At 45.3% G+C, this 20064-nt stretch overlaps 1 long non-coding RNA gene across 1 annotated transcript; it reads left to right on the top strand.

Moving 5' to 3' along the window:
* The first annotated feature begins 393 nt into the window (after positions 1-393).
* LOC128834687 (uncharacterized) lies at positions 394-7514 on the top strand. Its single transcript, XR_008444468.1, has 4 exons — positions 394-499; positions 3010-3138; positions 4770-4896; positions 7295-7514. It is a non-coding gene; the product is annotated as an uncharacterized LOC128834687 (long non-coding RNA).
* The last annotated feature ends 12550 nt before the right edge of the window (positions 7515-20064 follow it).

The following is a 20064-nucleotide window of genomic DNA, read 5'->3' as shown; positions in this document are numbered from 1 at the left end:
CTGCTGGAAGCTCAAACTGCTGATGGAGAAATTGTTACTTGGGGAAGAACACAGAGTCATGTCAAGTTGGCCAAGGAACACACCACAGAGAGGCCAACGGAAAGGGGCCTGAAGAAGTAAGTTGCTGACCAGAGCTAAACCAGCAGGAGTTAGTTATATGTCCCAAGACATTTTACACAAACCTCTGTGGCCTAACGTGTCTTGCACAATCTGGGATGGCACAAGATGTTTTGCACAAAGACCATGAAGTTTTCCACGGACCAAGTTGCAAGAATTCCAATATCGTAATTATGGTTGGACATTTCAAATCTTCTCCAGAAGCAGGGGTCACTTTCTGATTGGCCCACAGCAGCTTTGCCAAGAAGAAAACAAGCCTTCAGAAACTGTATAAAACAGGCTGTTCTGTTCAAAGCCTCACTCCCTGAAGCTCATAAATCTTGATCGGAGAGACGGTGAGCAGGACTGTCATCACCTGGCTACTGAGAGCATCCCCTTTCTGGTAACTATTAAAGTCGCTTCCCTGAAAATCACCCCATTAACTCTTCCTTTAAAGTCCTGTCTAGGGAGATGGCTGTGCAATCCAGAAAGAGAACAAGAATGCAGATGTTGTAATCTCCAGAAACTACCCGGAACTACTGTGAGGCTGAACCAGAGAACACACCTTCGTGCCAGTTTTAATGGATAAGTAGCAGTAATACACGTGTTGTATTTGCCCAAATGAAAACATGGTAATTTTAAAGCTACCTGAGTTAAAACCATCTACAGGATAATGCCAGTTATTTGAATTCCCTTTATCCAGAAATCCTGGTTATCTGAATGCCCAGTGTGTTCCCCTTGTAGTGCTGTGTTAGTTAATCACCCTCTGATTAACATTCATGCTGTGGGAACTGCAATTTGAGGGATTTCTGGAGTTAGGGCTGAGAAAAGGGGAGGAGAATGAGAGGCAAGGTAGGGGAGGAGAGAAAAGATGGGGAAGAGGGAGAAAAAGAGCAAACAGGCAAGAAAGAAACAGATGAAGGGGTTAAGGTGAAGAGTGAAAGGAAAAGGGTTCAAGGAGAGAAAGGACAAAGGGAGACAGGACAGGACTTAAGGGAAAGAGAATGGGTTAAGAAGGAGGGAAACAGAGAAGGGGATGTAGGAGAGAAAAGGGGAAGGAAAGAAGGAACAGAAAGGGAGTGAGAGTAGCTGCAGGAAACAGGACCCTCCTTGATACTGCTTGAGTATTTCCTGGCCTGACAGCCCTGGGCTCTTTATGCCCCAGTGCAAATAGTGAGGGGTAGGGCCAGCTTCCTGCCCGAGGCTGTCAGTGCTGGGAAATTTCATAAACACGATCATCTAACCATCTTTATTCTTCTTTCTGTAACTTCTTAACTGTTTTAAATTCTGAGTTGGCTAATACAATATGTCAACGTGCAATAATTCTCCACTCCACACTTTGACAAAAAGAGGAAGACGCTTTGAATTGGCTGGTGAAGGAAAACTATGTTGACGAAATAGTCAGATAATGGTAACTTTGAATATTTAGTCACAGTGGCCATAGATACTAGTAAAATTCCAGAGAAATAGGAATCATTTAAATCAGAGGTTCTCAACTAAGGGGATGTGTCAAACTTCCTCAGGGGTAGCAGAGAGCCTTCTAATAATTATACAGGGTCACAATGCCATTCACTCCAATTTAGCCTAGCTTCTCCCCTCCCCCGTACATGCTGAAGGCGTGCCTGTGTCAAATTTGAGAGGTGTTGGGGTGGCTGGCTCCAGTTTGAGTGAGTGACATTGCAACCAGGCACAAAGGGTCATAGCTGAGGGGCCGCCAGGGTAGACTGGAGTGAGTGGCATTGCAACCCCATGTGCCAGGCTACAAAGTTGGGGGGGGATAGCTCAGTGGTTTGAGCATTGGCCCGCTAAACTGAGCGTTATGAATTCAATCCTTGAGGGGGCCACTGGGGGCAAAAATCTGTCTAGGGATTGGTCCTCCTTTGAGCAGGGGGTTGGACTAGATGACCTGCTGAGGTCCCTTCCAACCCAGATATTCTATGAAAGCCACTCTCTGAAAATTGTCCCTACCTCACAACTATGCATTTGCAACCCTACAAGTGAGCAACTTTGTGACCTGGTGCATTGGTTCACAATACACTTTGAGGCTTGAACTGAGTTTTGAAAACTGTGCAGATATTAATGTATGCGCTTTTAAAAAGGTTACTAGGCACAACAAATGCATTAGCAATACTAAGTGCCAATTATTGTAAGTGGGGGGGCTGGGAGGGGGATGCTAAGGTGGGGCATGATTCAAAAAAGGTTGAGAACCTCTAGTTTAAATCATTCTCTATTTGGAATTCAATGCGTGATAACTAATTGAATTGTCATTCTTAATACTTAAGTAACTGCTTGGGTGAACTGCCCATAATTCCACTGGCAAACAACATGAATAGAAATGGATAAGAATCTGCATTAAAGAAGTCATAGTTCAGTTTTGGTACCAAAGTCACCTGCCCAGTGCAATACAGAACTAAGGTAAAGTTTGCCAATGTAACAAGACTGTGATAAGACCTAGAATGAATTGATGTGATTGATTAATTCTTGGTTAACTGTAACATCACATGATGAATTCGTTCTTATAAATTCCATAAACATGAGCATCCAACCATCTTTGTTTCGCTTTCTGTCATTTCTTAATTCTTTTCCATTCTGTTTTTGCAAATAAAATACATAAATGTGCAATAATTCTCCAATCTGTATTTTGGCTCAGGGAAACAAGATTTCCATGATAACCCAAAAATAAGTAACTGCTTAATTACAGTTATTTACGAAATATCTGTTTTTAAATGTACCTTGCATCACACAATTGTATATCTCTGAAGTCCTCCTAAGAGATAGATCTAGGATGCTGTCTAAAATACAATCATTATTATTGCTAGCAGATTGCAGAACACATATTATAATTATGATATACTGAGTTCTAGAAATATTGTTTTAATTTAAATGACAATCTCTGCTCTCCAACAAATACAGGGACTCTGTCTCCTCTCTGTCTTGGAATCTCTTCTCTTCAGTGACGCTGAGTTCACGGCCAATCTTCAGCCATGAAGATCCTTTACCTGCTCTTTGCTGTTGTCTTCTTGGTGCTCCAGGGTGTCACAGGTAAGATGCAAATGAAAATGAGGAATGATATAGAGGGTCATCCCTGAGCCCATACTAAAGTTGCGTAACACTTTCAATTATCAGAGGGGTAGCCGTGTTAGTCTGAATCTGTAAAAAGCAACAGAGGGTCCTGTGGCACCTTTGAGACTAACAGAAGTATTGGGAGCATAAGCTTTTGTGGGTAAGAACCTCACTTCTTCAGATGCCTTGTATGCCTTGCAAGGCATCTGAAGAAGTGAGGTTCTTACCCACGAAAGCTTATGCTCCCAATACTTCTGTTAGTCTCAAAGGTGCCACAGGACCCTCTGTTACTTTCAATTAGAAACATTTTTCTGACTTTTTTCTTATGAGCTCTAGTGCCCTGCCCCTAAGAAAAAGCAGAGATGTGATTAAATTAAGACCAGTAAAAAAAAAATCTAAACTTCCCTTAGTATTTTCCTCAGAACTTGCTGCTTTAACTACCCCCACCTTCTCTCCACACAGCACATACTCTTCCTATAATGAGGCAATCACAGAACTGACCATCCAGATGGGACAAAGACCAAATGGAGTCTGGCCAACTCCTTTCCATATTCCCTTTGGTCTAGGAGAAGGTGCGTAAGGCTGGAGGCCAGGAGACAATAACTTAAAATATAACTTCTGCTTCTGACAAGTGTTAGTAATTCGGTGCCTTTCACAGCCTGTATCATAAAGTCAGGCCTCATGTCCCACTGAGAGGTTACACAGCTGGGAACAGAACCCAGATCGCTAAAATGGCAGCCCCTCATCCTGGTGTCATAGCCCCATTATCTCTCAGAACCTACCACAGTTATGTACTTAGCTTTGTTTCTAAAAATGATATTATCTGGGAGTGGGACAGTGTTTGTAACCATGACAGTGTATCATTTTAGGGTTTAGGTTTTGATCTGTTGGTTGTAGATAGTTTGGTGACAAAAAAACAACCTCCAGTTAAAAATGTTCTAACCTAAATATTCCAAAAGATTCAGCTGTGCACATTGGGGCTGCATTTTCAAAATAACAGGCTCTTCACGTATAACCCAAAACTGGCTATTGGTTGTGAAGAAAATATTCCTGAATGAGTTTACAGAAAGCAATCTGTGCAGAGTCTCACAGACAGTCGGACTTTCAAACCAGAAGGGACTTTTTCAAGCCCTTCTGCTTCAAAAAGTTGCAGTCATCCAACCCAGTGCTGAGCCAATTCAAGCCTACTTAGGCAAATTGACTTTATGATACTGCCTCGCACATCGCAATTAGAGCCAGGGGGATCAAAAACACAGCAGCAGACACTAAAGAAAGTGGGTGATGTAGACAAATATTTGTTTTCCATCCCTTAACGGCATGGGGCAGTGACGGACGCAAGTGCTCAGAGCTACACTTCTTGACTCAGCAGTCATAGGGCCAGCACGCCTGTTTCAATAACTTTCTCCATTCTCTTCTTAGAGGCTGGCATTGAATGTCCACAGAACTACAACCATTTAAATAGTACTAAAGTTGTCATAAACTTTTGCACTGGAAGATATTGGGGCTGACTTGGCCAGGTGTCAGTGAATGGGAAATGCCTGTCATCCTGGAATCCAGCCCTTATTTACCCTGCTCTGCAGAATGATGATTAAGATTCTTTCTTTGTGCAGAATTCTCCCAGGCTCAGAGGATCAGCTTGGTGTGTACACAGCTTGGAGGTACCTGCTTCCCTTGGAGATGTCCCTCCAATTCTGTGTACATTAGAAGATGCTATCCACGGGGCGTTTGCTGTCGAAGGTAAGTTCAGCATTCCACAAGGCAGACATTGCAGTGTGAACAGAAATACCTGTTCCTCTCCTCCTTACATCTGAGCTGTTGTTTAATGCTTTTGGAGGTTCACTGATTATGGCACAGCCCACATGCTAGGCCATGTGGGGGCGGGAGTGGTCCCAGCATATATTAGAATCACCCCAATGGCTGTTCTTCCTTACATCTGCCTTACTTAGGATGTCTGTGGGCAACTCCACAGCCTGGAGCCGCCCCGCTTCTCTGCAGTGCTCAGTGCTACCGGGATTGCCACCTCAGACCTGAGAGCCTCCAGCCACGTCTCCAGCACCACCCCAACTCCAGTGCTTGCAACAGGGACAGCAGAGACCTATTATGGCAGCCTTGTGCTGCTCATGCTTTGGGCGAATTCTTTGCCAGCCCTTGTCATTCTTTTACAGCCTCCTTCTGCTGCCGAAGCATAATATATGGGTGGGGGTTGGAGTCGAGACACCCTATTGTCAAACATTGCTTTTATATTTTAGAAGAGTGAAATCGAGCAGGAACAGCAAAAGTAAAGTCTCCACAAGAGACAGTCTGCTGGGGAAGTGAAGGCAACAATTAGAAATGAAACAATATCTGTAACAAATGGGAAACAGGGGAAGTAGATACCAATCAATATAAATTAGAAGTCATGAAGTGCAGAAATATGATAAAGGAAGCTAAGGACATCAGGGAGGAATGCATGGCTGGCAGGGCTAAGGACAAGAAACCATTTTTTTTTAATATCAGGAATAAAAGAAATCCTAACAATGGTATAGGTCCATTCCCTGGAGGTGGTAAAATCGTTAATAACAATGCAGAGCAGGCAGAAGTGTTCAATAAATATTTCTGTTCTGTATGTGGAAAGAAGTTGGGTGATGTACTGATGTTACATAAGGATGGTGAACTACTGTCTAGTCCATTAGTAACTAAGGAGAATGTTAAACAGCATCTATTAGGGATAACCCTTTTTAAATCAACAAACCTGGATAACTTGCACCACAGAGTCCGAAAAGAGTTCGCTGAGGAGATCTCTGTTCCACTGATTATTGTTAATACAGTAGGGAAATACCAGAAGACTGGAAGAGTGTTAATGCTAGGCCAATATTCAAAAAGGGCAGCCAGGTAACTATAAGAGAATTAGGTTGACATCAATCCCTGGCAAAATAATGGAAAAGCTGATTCAATCAATAAAGAGTTAAAGATTAGGAATATAATTAATGACAGTCAACATGGACACAAGATCTTCTTAAATAGACCTAGTTAAATTTTTGATGACATGACAAGTTTGGTTGATAAAGGTAAGTTTGTAACTGTAACATGCTTATACATTTGTAAAGGGTTTGTATTTAGTACTGCACAAGATTCTGATCAAAAGACGTAAGATCATACAACTTCAGCAAAGCTCACACTAATATAATATAACAATTTCAAAATAGCTGTCAATGGGGAATCATCATTGGATCTGGGTGTCTCCCAGGGGTTCTGAAAGGATAGGTTCTAGACCAGGGATCGGCAATCTTTGGCACGCGGCCTGTCAGGGAAATCCGCTGGCCAGGACGGTTTGTTTACCTGCAGCGTCCACAGGTTTGGCCGATCGCGGCTTCCACTGGCTGTGGTTCACCATCCCCAGCCAATGGGGACTGCGGGAAGCAGTGTGGGCCAAGGGATGTGCTGGCCGGGGACGGCGAACCGCGGCCAGTGGAAGCTGCGATCGGCCGAACCTGCAGACGCTGAAGGTAAACAAACCGTCCCAGCCTATGAGCAGCTTTCCATGATGGGCCGCGTGCCAAAGGTTGCCCATCCCTGCTACACAGGATAGCCACCATGGGCAAATTAATGTTATAGCCGGGACAGATCCCAGAGAAGCAATTGGGAGGGTAAGAGATTTTCCCATCTACTAAAACATCAAATATGCAGGAGATGTGAAGCTGGTAGCTCTTTGGGGTTGCAGAGGGAGAGCTAGGGAACTAGGCTGGAGTGGCCATGCCAGCAGCTGCTCATATGCAACTACCACCTGAACAGAGTTGGCCTTCAGCTAGAACTGAAATTTCCCTTCAGTCTTTAAGAGTAAGTTGTTTATCACCCAAGTAATTATGTGTCATTTTAGCTTCAGCTGTGCCCAAGGTGTGTGTGATAGAACAACTGTACCTGGATGTGAGTCGTGCTTTTCTGCAGTGTAGATTTTATAGGCAGCCAGTTCACCTGTTTAGATACACCTGACTATCCCCATTAATACTCGGTAACACAATGTCACAGTAGGGACCTCTTCGCCCACCACAGAGTGACTGGGCAAGTCCTCTTGTGTAACTGATTTGAAAACAAACATCATATTATCCCTGTTCTGTGGGAAAACATCACAAAATCTGATTCTCTTTTCTCTGTTCAGGAGATTTTTTGACTGACTGTCTAATCAGGATCTCAGGGAATCAGGGAGACAGCCACTTGCTTCTAAAATCATCAGATCCTGCTTCAATGGAACGCTGAAGTGCTGCTTATTTGGGCTGTAAAGAACCTTGTGAGCTGGAGAAATTCCATAAGGGAGCCCTGTACCATCCCTATAAGATTTGTTACTCTCCTTTTAATAAAAGCAAGCTGGTGTGAGATCATATTCTTGAAGTGTGTGTGTGTGTGTGTGTGTGTTGGTGGGAGGCAAGGGGGCTGTTTCTAGCATTATTCTCTTCAGAAATCCATCTTGTTTATCTTTTTAAAAATAACAAATTAAATAAAATATACTAAAGAAGTCCTGATTGCATGTTAATACCACACATGGGTGTTGATAGATGATGGTCCACACATCTCTGTAGGTTTCAATGAGCTCTTGTGGATAGATATTTATTTCTTATAACTGTTACAAATCCTTTCAGTTTGTGGTGTCAGAGGAGGTGGGTTCAGTCACAGGTTGACTGTACGGTGTGTAACACCCATCGTGGAACTCCATGGCAACTAGACCCTCCCTCTGTTTCAAAACTCATCATCTACATTGAGGAGACCAGAGGAGATTAGACCAATCTGCATTAAGGTCTAAGGCCTGATTCTGCTCCCTGTTACATTGACAGCAGTAAATCAGGAGTAACTCTATTGAAACCATCAGACCCTTGTGTAAACTGGTGTAAGTGAGATCATAATTAAGCACATGATTGTCCATAGAAAGATGAGAACAATTTAGAAAAGGGAAATATTTTGCCTATTTCAATTGGTGATATGATTTCCCAAAATTCAAATCGGATCCTTCCTCAAAGGTTCCCTGAAACCAACCTCACCTATTGCACCATGTATCAGAAATGTCATGTAGATATTTTTTTAAGTCTTTAAATGTGAGGGATCTGCATTTGAAAATTAATCATCTTTAACTAGGCAGAAGCTATCGTCTTTCTATGATTGTCTTTGTTGTACTGTCACTAAAGTTCAGCAGGCTGCTCTGTGAGAAAGCAGGTTCCTTCTTCAAGGTTGATGCTGAATTAGAAGGAGCATCTTTTTGCTGCTGCTGTCACCTAGTGGTTGAGAGCCAGGAGTGCCAGTGAAAGACACTAGAAATGCATATAGATGATGAAATCATGATCTCCCTTCCCTAGCTGCACAGAGCTTATCAGCTCTCACATCTTCTAAGGGTATGTTTACACTGGGGCTTGAAGGGTCATTTCCTGTTCAGTAGACATACCACACAAACTCGGATTGAGCTAGCGCATTAAAGATGGAAGTATAGCCATGGCAGTGCAAGGGGTGGAACAGGCTGAGTATGATCCCATCTGAACTCTAGACACTTCCTTGGAGTGCTTAGCCAAAATTACACCTCTACCTCCAGTGGAGACATAACTTGAAGGACACTTGACATCCGGAGGAGATGGAGGTGGGTTTAAGAGGGCTTGGGCACCTGGGAGTGGTTGAGGCCGTTCTTAGGGTATACAGAAAGTTGATAGCTAGCGAGGTGAGAGTCTATGAGGGTTTGTCCATGTAGTGAAGACTCCCAAGGGCAATGTACAAATAATGATTTAAACTATTCCTGTTTCTCTGGAATTTGATTAACACTGTCTGCTCTTAGGTAACTTTAACTATTATGATAGACCCAGGCCAGTTGGGTACAGCAGAATAGCAGAAGGCAGATATACTGGCCACTGGATTAACAGTTTTCTGTTCCCTGACCGACCAAAGCAGGGGCTGCTCCAGGCTAATGAGAACACCTGACTCTAATTAACCTGCAAAGGGTCAGGTGAGGCCATTAAGCTAATGTGACCACCTGACTCTAATTAAGGCCCCGCTGATACTATAAAAAGGGCTCACTCCAGTCAGAGGAGAGCCAGGGAGCCAGAGGAGAGGAAGTGCGGCTGAAGGGCTGGTTAATGAAGACACCCTCAAGCCATTGGTAAGGGAGCCTTAGGGTAAGGGTGAAGAAGAGAGAAGCAGGAGAGCTGTGGGGAAGTGGCCCAGGGAAATGTAGCAACTCTGGCAGTGAAAGGTTGTCTGCCAACAGCTGCTACCATTAGGGTCCCTGGGCCAGAACCCAGAGTAGAGGGTGGGCCCGGGTTCCCCCCAAACCCACCACTTGATAAGTGCAGTTTCCTATTACAGATATTTCTAGACTACAACAATCTTAATCACATATTGAGTTACCACAATTTCTAAACAACAAGGATTCAATTTCTTAGAGAAATGCAAGTATATAGCACACATTTTAGCCATTTCCATGGTTTTAACTCAGGTACATACTTTCAGAGGAGTATTCAGCTTTAAAATAACCAAGTTTTCCTTTGGGAAACAAAATACATGTATTTTTGCTACTTATCCATTGAAAGTGGCATAAAAGTGAATTCTCCAGCTAAGCCTCACGGTAGCACTGACTGGTTTCTCAATATAGACAGAAAGTTCCTTCACTCAGGGGGTCATGATAGTTACGTCCTCTTCCTGGATTTTGCAGTTGTCGCCTTAGGTAGGACTGTAGGACTTAAAAGGATCAAGTTACTAAATTGCTTATCGAGAAAGAGACTTGAGTTGTTGCTAGACAGGGGGTGCTCTCAGCGACCAGGTGATGTCAGGTGCTTTCCCTCTCTCTCATTCAGATATTTTGGCTTTAGGAAGCAACACTTTGATCAAAACAGTCTGTTTTTGTAGTTTCTGAAGGGTATCATGGCTTGACTTCTCTTTAAAACTGACCTGGGCCAATCAGAAAATGACCCATGATTCGTCCAACCTGAATACGAGTTGTCCCGTCTCATCATCCAATGACTAGGGTGACCATATTTCCCAAAAGGAAAACAGGACACCACTTGGGGCTAGCCCGAGCCCTTCTACCCCCCCCCCACCCCGTGCAGGCCTGAGCCGCTCGCCCGAGGCCCCCTCCAAGCCCTGCACTCCCCTACCCTGTGGGGCTGGCATCACTGCTCACCTGAGCACTGCCTGCCCCCCACCTGAACCCTACATCCCCGCTGCATGGGGCTGACATCGCCGCTCAACACCCCCCTCCCCCGCCCATGTTCCTCCACACCCCATTTTTTTGACAAAAGTGGGCATTTATCCTGTTCACTCTTGCCAACTGATCAAGTTGGCAAAAGCAAATAGAACAAATGCCCACTTTTGCTTAAAAAGTAAGGACGGCCAGAACAGGGCTCAAAAAAGAGACTGTCCTGGCCAAAACCTGACATATGGTCCCCCGATCCAATGACAAAATGAGGCGTTTCTCATGAGTTCCTCCAGCTTTCTCTCTACAAATTCCATGATCTTCATTCAAAACATCTTGTGCCATCCCAGTTTGTGTAAGGCACATTAGGGCACAGTGGTTAGTGCAAAATGTCTTGGGAATCACCCTGAACACCTGCTGATTTAGCTCTGATTAGCAACCTACTTCTGCAGGCCTCTTTCTTTAGACCTCCTTGTGCGATGGTCCTTGTGCAACTTTGCACGACTTTGTATCCTTCCCCAAATAGTAGTCACTTAACAAACAATTTGTCACTTGACAGCACTTTGAGCTGCCTACAAAAAATGTCCATTTTGAAGTCAGAATTTATTTATGTACAATCTTTTCACATTCCTGCATGATTCTTTTCTTGTTTCATGGCTTATCATGCTGCAACATAAAGTGACATAATATTGATAATTTTTTGGAGTAGTAAGACAGAACAGCTGTATCCTCTGCACCATACCTGATTATTCTCCACACTTAATTTGATAGTTAGGAGGATGGCTACATATGTTTTGAGATCTCTTTGGAACGGGCAGTGAAACAGATGATCCGATCCAGTGTCATACAAGCCTTATAATATTTCAGTGGGATTCACTTTACAGGTTTTCACTTTTCAATCAGGGGAGATCCCGGATGATTGGAAAAAGGCAAATATAGTGCCCATATTTTAAAAAGGGAAGAAAGAGAACCCGGGGAACTACAGACCAGTCAGCCTCACTTCAGTCCCTGGCAAAATCATGGAGCAGATCCTCAAGGAATCCATTTTGAAGCACTTGGAGGAGAGGAAGGTGATCAGGAACAGTCAACATGAATTCACCAAGGGCAAGTCATGCCTGACCAACCTGATTGCCTTTTATTATGAGATAACTGGCTCTGTGGATATGGGGAAAGCGGCAAATGTGATCTATCTTGACTTTAGCAAAGCTTTTGATACGGTCTCCCACAGTATTCTTGCCAGCAAGTTAATAAAATATGGACTGGATGAATGGACTATAAAGTGGATAGAAAGCTGGGTAGATTGTCAGGCTCAATGGGTAATGATCAGCGGCTCAATGTCTAGTTGGCAGCCGGTATCAAGCGGAGTGCCCCAGGGGTCGGTCCTGGGGCCAGTTTTGTTCAACATCTTTATTAATGATCTGGATGATGGGATTGATTGCACCCTCAGAAAATTCACAGATAACACTAAGCTGGGGGGGGGGGAGATGCAGATACAATGGAGGGTGGGGATAGGGTCCAGAGTGACCTAGAGAAATTGGAGGATTGGGCCAAAAGAAATCTGATGAGGTTCAACAAGGACAAGTGCAGAGTCCTGCACTTAGGAAGGAAGAATCCCATGCACCGCTACAGGCTGGGGACTGACTGGCTAAGCAGCAGTTGTGCAGAAAAGGACCTGGGGATTATAGTGGATGAGAAGTTGGATATGAGTCAGCAGTGTGCCCTTGTTGCCAAAAAGGCCAATGGCATATTGGGCTGTATTAGTAGGAGCATTGCCAGCAGATCGAGGGAAGTGATTATTCCCCTCTATTCAGCACTGGTGAGGCCACACCTGGAATATTGCATCTAGTTTTGGTCCCTCCACTACAGAAGAATGTGGACAAATTGGAGAGAGTCCAGCGGAGGACAACAAAAATGATTAGGGGGCTGGAGCACATGACTTATGAGGAGAGGCTGAGGGAAATGGGCTTATTTAGTCTGCAGAAGAGAAGAGTGAGGGGGGATTTGATAGCAGCCTTCAACTACCTGAAGGGGGTTCCAAAGAGGATGGAGCTCGGCTGTTCTCAGTGGTGGTAGATGACAGAACAAGAAGCAATGGTCTCAAGTTGCAGTGGGGGAGTTCTAGGTTGGATATTAGGAAACACTATTTCACTAGGAGGATGGTGAAGCACTGGAATGGGTTATCTAGGGAGGTGGTGGAATCTCCATCCTTAGAAGTTTTTAAGGCCTGGCTTGACAAAGCCTTGGCTCGGATGATTTAGTTGGTGTTGGTCCTGCTTTGAGCAGGGAATTGGACTAGGTGACCTCCTGAGGTCTCTTCCAACCCTGATATTCTATGATTCTATTCTATGATTCTATATCAACTGAACGTATCACCTTCTTTATTATAAAAGAATACCTTCTTATACCTTTGTTAATGATTTTATATATATATATATATATATATATATATTCTTTTTTAAAATACACAACATTTCCCAAAATCCTTGCAATACTCTTTAGAGATCTCCTTGGCAATGAAACTTCCCCAAAATGCAGGGCTCTTCATACAGAATGTCAAAGATAAATTTTGATTTTGTATATAATTTCTACAATTGTACATTATACTTCCATATAAAGTAAGAGCTTCATCTATCTGTATTATGAGCTTCTAGGCATAAGGCATATAATACAGAAGAAACTGATACAAGATGAAGTTATTTTCTAATTTAGTAAGGGTTTGTGGTTAGCTTTGCTAGCAACTGTTGCTGTTACTCAATCTAACACCTCTGTGAACCACAGACTGAGCATCTGCTATTTGACATGACCTAAGGGCACAGACCTAAGTTATGCCAAAGATTCTGGCCCATGCCTAGACATGTATGACATTTTTATTAATAATAAATTCCATATTTTCTGCATCATCATTACAGTTGACATATCCTTGCCTGGAGAAAATTACTATCAAGGTTGAAATACTGGCCCCATGAGCTTTGTACTGAATTCCCTGGGAACAGGATTACATCCTGATCATCTACTCCAATTAAACCTCATTGGCCTGCTACAAAACTAATTGAAGTGAATAGAAGGAATACCAGTAACTTCAGTGGGCTTTGGACAAGGCCCTATGGTGCAAAGAGGAATTCATAAAACAGCTTTCCCTGAAAAGTGGCTTGGCACCACACAGAGAGAGTGTGTGTGTGTCTTGGCACCAGAGTGTGCGTGTGTGTGTGTGTGTGTGTGTGTGTCCATGTCCTTTATATGACATTGGTCTATATTCTATGTGTATTTAATTTATTTTCCTATCTTCATGCATCCATCCCCTTACAGGGCGGTTTCAAATCCTTGTAAAATCACAGAGTAACCTTAGTAGTATTGAGGATCCTGTGAGCCATGAATATATGTATATGGAATAGGGATGTTATGTGGGAGATAGGAATTGGGTGGTATTCCTTTAAACAGCTGGGACACTCTTGTGGGCCTCCATGTCTTCTATTGCTGTAGCCACCAGAACTCTGCTGGAGCAGAAGTGTTCATGGGTAGCCAGGCCTAGTAATTTTGTACGTAGTAATAAATAGGGTTCTGTGGAATGCAGTTGGGCCAGTGTGGTTTTACCATAGTCTCAGTGTTGTGTAGCGAGCAAGGGCACAACAGGTCACTCTAAAATGCCGTTGACAGTCTTTGCCATGACAAAGCCTCAACCTTAGCAATGGGGGTAAAAGTGCACACAACACACGTCGGCAGATCAGACATAGGGGAGCCAATGGTGCCTGCAGGTGACAAGCAATTCCCGGGTTAGCCTCATTCACATTGTTCAGGGTTGCTGGTGGCAGGGGTTTCCCCAACACATGGGTAGAGAAGGTCCAGCCACAACCACAGCTGATGGAGCTCCCTGCAAGTCAGCAGAGCTGGCTCCAGCAGAGCTCAGTCTTGATGTAGGGCTGGGCCCTGCACCTCCCCCTGAAGATTCGTCAATCTTTGTGGATTGGGAGACCAGAGGCCCCTCTGGCAGCCCACTAAAGAGTGGAGATGGCTGCAGCCCAGCAGCCTGAAGACAGGAGGGAAGGGTATCCTGGTTATCCCCCAGACACTAAACTATCCCTCCGCAGGACCACCTTCTTTCTCCCAGCACCTGCTTCTGCCAGGCCTTCATTTGCTCCTTAATTCCTTAAATAGGGTAGCCTGACCTTAAAGGGCCAGTATATACCCCATTATACCCCCACTTCCACCCATTGGGAGGCAGTATTATATTAGTTTTCCCAAAGCAGTGAAATCCCACCACTTGGCATCATTAAAGGTTGATTTTCAGTGGGTATATGAAGCCTGGAAATCTTGGTGGGGCCACGCTGCATATGCACACACACACACACACACACACACACACACACCATGCCCTGTTGTGTTGCAGAGGCAGGCAGAAAACAGAAGTTGTTCGGAAATTTTGCCCATATGCTATGTCAAAATGACATTGGCTGGTTTTGCTGCCATAAGCCATTGCAAACTCATGTGTATGACAGCTGCTTTGCAATGAGATGTTTTTGCTACAGAAAAGCATCAGCTTTCTTTGTGGAAGCTGACAGGGCACAGGATGCAGGGGGGGGTTTGTGAACCTCAGAAGGTTGGCACGGCACGATGACAACGGGTGTGTTGTTTGTCTGTTTTGTGTAATCAAAATTAGTTTGGCAATTAAAGGGTTAACGTTAATTCTATGGTGCAACATGTGGCTAACTATGAATAGCAAGTTTCAGAGTAACAGCCGTGTTAGTCTGTATCCGCAAAAAGAAGAACAGGAGTACTTGTGGCACCTTAGAGACTAACAAATTTATTAGAGCATAAGCTTTCGTGGACTACAGCATCCGAAGAAGTGGGCTGTAGTCCACGAAAGCTTATGCTCTAATAAATTTGTTAGTCTCTAAGGTGCCACAAGTACTCCTGTTCTTCTTTTTATGAATAGCAACTAACTGTTTGCCTACTTTCCAGGGAAGTTGTGAGGCTAATTGTGGGAAGAGCTTGGATCATCCTGTTGCCAGCACAGAGTGCCTGAGGCAAAGCAACAGCGGGTTCGTTGCCCGGTGTGCTTCGCGCCAATAAACACACCAGGGGGAGAAGCAAACAAAGTTTATTTGGGATCCCAAAGCGGTGCAAGGAGACTGGCAAGTCTCAAATCAAGCACATTAACAGGAACAGTTTTTCTTCTTTTATACATTTTGCAGTTAAGCCTCACCCCCCTCCCCTTTCCCCTCTAGCCCTCCCTTTCTCCCCCCCCCCCATTCCCCCCTCTACCCCTCCCATCCCTGGTAATAGTTAAGTCATTCTTGGCAGCTATAAGCCTAGCTTGTTAGTAACTTCTTTAAACCGTTATCTTGTCCTTTTTCCCTTCAGCCAGAAACATGCAGGCCTCATTATTACTGCTTGAGCAGGGGGTTGCACACAGATAACTGGTTGCTTACATATTCCAATTGCACCTGGCTTTTGAGGTTGATTAGAGTTTAAACATGGAAGGATAGAGTTTGGTTCACTTAGGCCTAGTGCAGGAAGGCTTCATTGACACTTAGTGGCCTTCCACCCTCCCGAGTTACCTAGGGTGATGCCTAGTGACATCAACAACTCCCTCCTTTGAGAATACTCAACAAGCCTTTGGCTGAGTTTTCTCATATTCTGTGGACAAGATATGATTAAGTGCTATGAAGCTGGGGTTTTCAATGAGAGGGTATGCCGGGATTTTTGAGGAACGGGGGGCACAAAGCTTACGGAGGAGCATTTTAAAACCAGCAATTAGGAGGAGGGTGACACAGTACCACACCTGTGAGGAGGAGATGCACAAGGCCACCCCCCAGTCCTCCTAGGTTGGGCAACCAACTTCAAAGGGAATCGAAACCTGTGGGTTCCCTTTCCTGGGCCTTCCACTGCTTGAAAGCCTGTTTGGCTGACAGGACGTGCTTGTTAATGTCCTGTGAGTTTTCCGGGACATAAGTACAACATTCATTCCCAATAAGGGCACACACCCCGCCCTGGAGGCTAAAACATAATATAAGGCCTGTCTGTTTTGCAGGGACAGCAACCGGAGCTGGTATAGCTCTGAGTTAAGGCTCTTCTCTATGGCCAAGGTTTCATTGGCGAATGTGGTGAGAAACACAGAGAGCCTATGATAAAATTGGGTTAGCCGTTCCACCCCATAGGATGGGAGGAGGATTATACCCAACCTGTCTTCTTCCTTAATGGGCTCTGAGGTGGCATACAAAGATTTATGCTGCCTGGGGCAGCCAGGGGTTGTCCCTTAATGCATACTGGGATTCAATGGTACAGTTTTGTGACAAGGGGGTACCCGAGGTATTTCTTCCCCTACTGAACCATCCCCAACAGATATCTGACCAATTTGGGGGGACTACCCTTCAGGGTAACCCTGCTGCGTGGTGCGGGACTTGGGAGCATACTCAGCAGTTAGAGAGGTTAAACTCTTGGGCAAAGCAAACCTTCAAGGACTCATATGTGTTTGTTTCCAAGTTAGTAGGGATCCCTTTCCATCCCACATGTGCCTGGGGGGAAACGGGAGGTAACGAAAGGAGTGTCCCTATGGCAAAGAGCACCACTGTGGCAGACCCTGGACCTGAACTCATGCTGGGCAAGTGACCCTAGGGCCTAACAATTACAATTCCCCAAATACCCACAAAATATCAATTACCAATAGTAGGCAGATTAAAAACAAAAGGACCAGGCCACCAGGTTAGGCCAGCCCTGTGAGAGTAAACACAACCAACGCTTAGAGTTTTCACGGGGAGTGCGCTGCGACTGTCCAAAGAGACCACAGGGCATTCCCAGCAGATCTTATTGTCTTTAGAATAACAGTTTAAGTCTCAGGTCGTCGCTGGTAGTCTTTTTCCGTAGGCTGGACGGTCCACCGTTCAGGAGCGGGCACTGCCTTCAGACGGGAGTGATTGAATCCAGTTCTTGTGTCCCTTGATCTTTGCTGCTGTGTGGGAGACCAGCAGGACGGTGTGGGGTCCCTTCCACTTCTCTTGGAGAGGCTTGTCCTTCCAGGTCCGAACGAGAACGGCATTGCCTGGCTGCAAGGAATGGACAGGGGCATCCAGCGGGAGAGGCTGCAAATCTCTGGTATACCTGTGGAGAGAACAGAGAACAGCAGACAGAGAGCACATGTACTGAGATAAAAAGCCACACCCCATTTCCCACTCCCCTGCCAGAACCGGTGTACCATTCATAGGCCATGCCCTTCCAAACATAATCTCGAAGGGACTGAGCCCTAACCTGCCCTTTGGGAGAGCGCGAATGCGGAGCAAACCAAGGGGTAAGGCATCAGGCCATCCGCTGAATCGATCCACCAAGACGAAAAGGTATTTGAATCCTTGGGTCCGGGGGAACTCAGTAAAGTCTATTTGCCAAACCAGTCCTGGGCCTGGGGTAGGTTCCAGAGTGGCTGGTGGCACTGACACTCCAGCTCGAGGGTTGTTCTTTTGGCAGACTAGACATTCAGCCTGTACCTGGGAGGCCAGGGGTGTAAGAGCCTCCCTGCCAGCGTATAATTCTTTGTTTCTTCACCAGGGTCAGTCCTTAATGTCTTTTGTAGTCAGGAATTCCTGGACTTTGTGGTTTCAATGAAGCAAGTGTTCCTTCTTCTCTTTTCCTGAAACAGTGTGGTTCAGCATCATACAGGGGAGAGGTTACTAGCACGTCACCCTGTCTTTAAATAGGCTTATCATCCGTCGGAGAGTCCTCTCGAGGTGGAGGGGTCTTTTTACAGTGAGAAGCCTGGGTCCAGGTGGGCAGTCCTTGGTACTTCACAGCGGTGTTAGTGGTTAACAGGACTTGGAAAGGGCCTTTCCAGTGTGGAGCCAAAGCAGTTTTTCCTTGATGGACTTTACGTAGACTCAGTCTCCTTGTTTCAATGAATGGCAGGGCTGCTAGGGTCTTTGGGTAGCACTTCTTTTATCTGTGAGAAAAGAAACCTAACACATTTCATTAATGCCTGACCGTGTTTTGCAGATCTCATAGTTGCTTGGGCCCATTCAGGCCCCCCCTTTTCTTGGCTGTCGGCCAAGTCTTAGCTCTGGGCAGTGTCCTTGGATGGGCCAGCATCTTATCTTTGGACTGAGCTTGCTAGCTATATTTTTTCCCTCAGTTAACTCGTTCTGTTCTTTTTCCTTCTCTCCTTCTTGGCTTCTTTTAACTTACAAAGGAAACTTCCACTCTTCACTCATACACCTTTTCCCAACAATGAACACATACACATTGCCATTATACACCCTTCCAGCAAAATAACTTCTATACAGAGCTTTGGAGCAACAAACCAGGACGAGCACACCCACTTTTGAGGAGTCCAACAAAGTTCAGGAGGCTTACAGTGGCTTTAAGGCAAGGGGTGAGACCCACAGCAGCAATCAACAAGTCATCCACATATTGAAGGAGGAGGACCCTGTCCTCATTGTCCCACTCCTCCAAGTCTCTGGCCAGGGCCTGGCCGAACAAAGTGGGGCAATTTTTAAATCCCTGGGCCAGCACTGTCCAGCAAAGCTGCTTTTTAACCCTCCTTTTGTCTTTCCACTGGCTCCACTCTGGGGCTTGCAAAGCTGAGGGCTCAGTTGCAAGGGTCATTATCCAGGCATTCTCTGGGGGTAAGGTGAGGGTTATTTCATCTTGGGTGAAATGCAGGGTGGCTCCTAAGCAACAAAGCAGGTCCCGTCCTAGTAGAAGTGTTGGACAATCGGGGAGGTAAACCAGTCTGTGAGACAGAGTTCTGTTTCCCAAAGCACATTCCGCTGGGGCATATACTGGGCACTTGGTTCCTTTCCCTGTGGCACCCACCACAGTGAGGGACTCTGACACAGGCAGCTGCAGGGGTTGGTTTACGATGGTTCGTGCAGCTCCAGAGTCTATTAAAAAGTTGATGTCCAAGTCTTCCACCCTCATGTTTACTCGGGATTCCAGGGGCAGGATAGTCGGTCTCCCCTGACACTCTTATTCTTGATCCTCCGCTGCCATCATAGGGGTACCTTCCCTTTTGGGGCACTCATTTTCCAATGTCCCTCCTTTCGGCATCTGGCACACTGGTTGCGACCCAGACACCTTTCCTGTGAGCCAGGGCGCCCACGCCCAAGTCCTCTCATTCCCCAGCCCCTTCCACCTTCCTGGAATTTTCCCCTGCCACCGGCCTGTACTGCTGCGACCATCATTTTCGCTTGCCTCTTTTCCTTTTCTTTAGACACAACCTGATTACGCTCCACCTCAGACAGCAGGGTCCGCATAAGGACATTACAATCATCCCAGTCAGGCTTACAGCTAGCCAGGCACCCTTCAAAGACCGAGATAAACTTGCTTGGGTTCGTAGAGAATTCCCCTGCCTGTGCCTTAAAGGCTGCTAGGTCCACCGGGTTAAAAGGCACATGGGTGTAAACCTGCATAGTAGTGGCCTGATTCCTATCTGAGCCATGTCTGGACACCACGGTCTCAGTGATCAACGGATAAAATTCCACCGAGGGGGCAATCTCTGGGACCTGAGACACCTTGTCTTTATATGGTGGGGGTGTGATAGCCGAAGGGGACACCGGACCTGCCATTACAGCTGTGGGGGGGTTCTGGGAACTAACAGTAGCTACTACCGAACCTGTCGGAGTCAAATTACACTTTTGCAAAATATCTAACCTATCTCTTAGCAACATAAACAACTGTACATACATATGTTCATTCCATTTACCCATTTGCTGACAAAACAGAAGTAATTGAAGGATCGTGTTATAATTAAGTGATCCTTCCGGTGGCCACCTTTCCTGGTC

This window comes from Malaclemys terrapin, chromosome 3, assembly GCF_027887155.1.
Source record: "Malaclemys terrapin pileata isolate rMalTer1 chromosome 3, rMalTer1.hap1, whole genome shotgun sequence".
Classification (NCBI taxonomy): domain Eukaryota; kingdom Metazoa; phylum Chordata; order Testudines; family Emydidae; genus Malaclemys; species Malaclemys terrapin.
The sequence above is the reverse complement of the archived record's forward strand: the minus strand, read 5'-3'. Positions and strand labels throughout refer to the sequence as shown.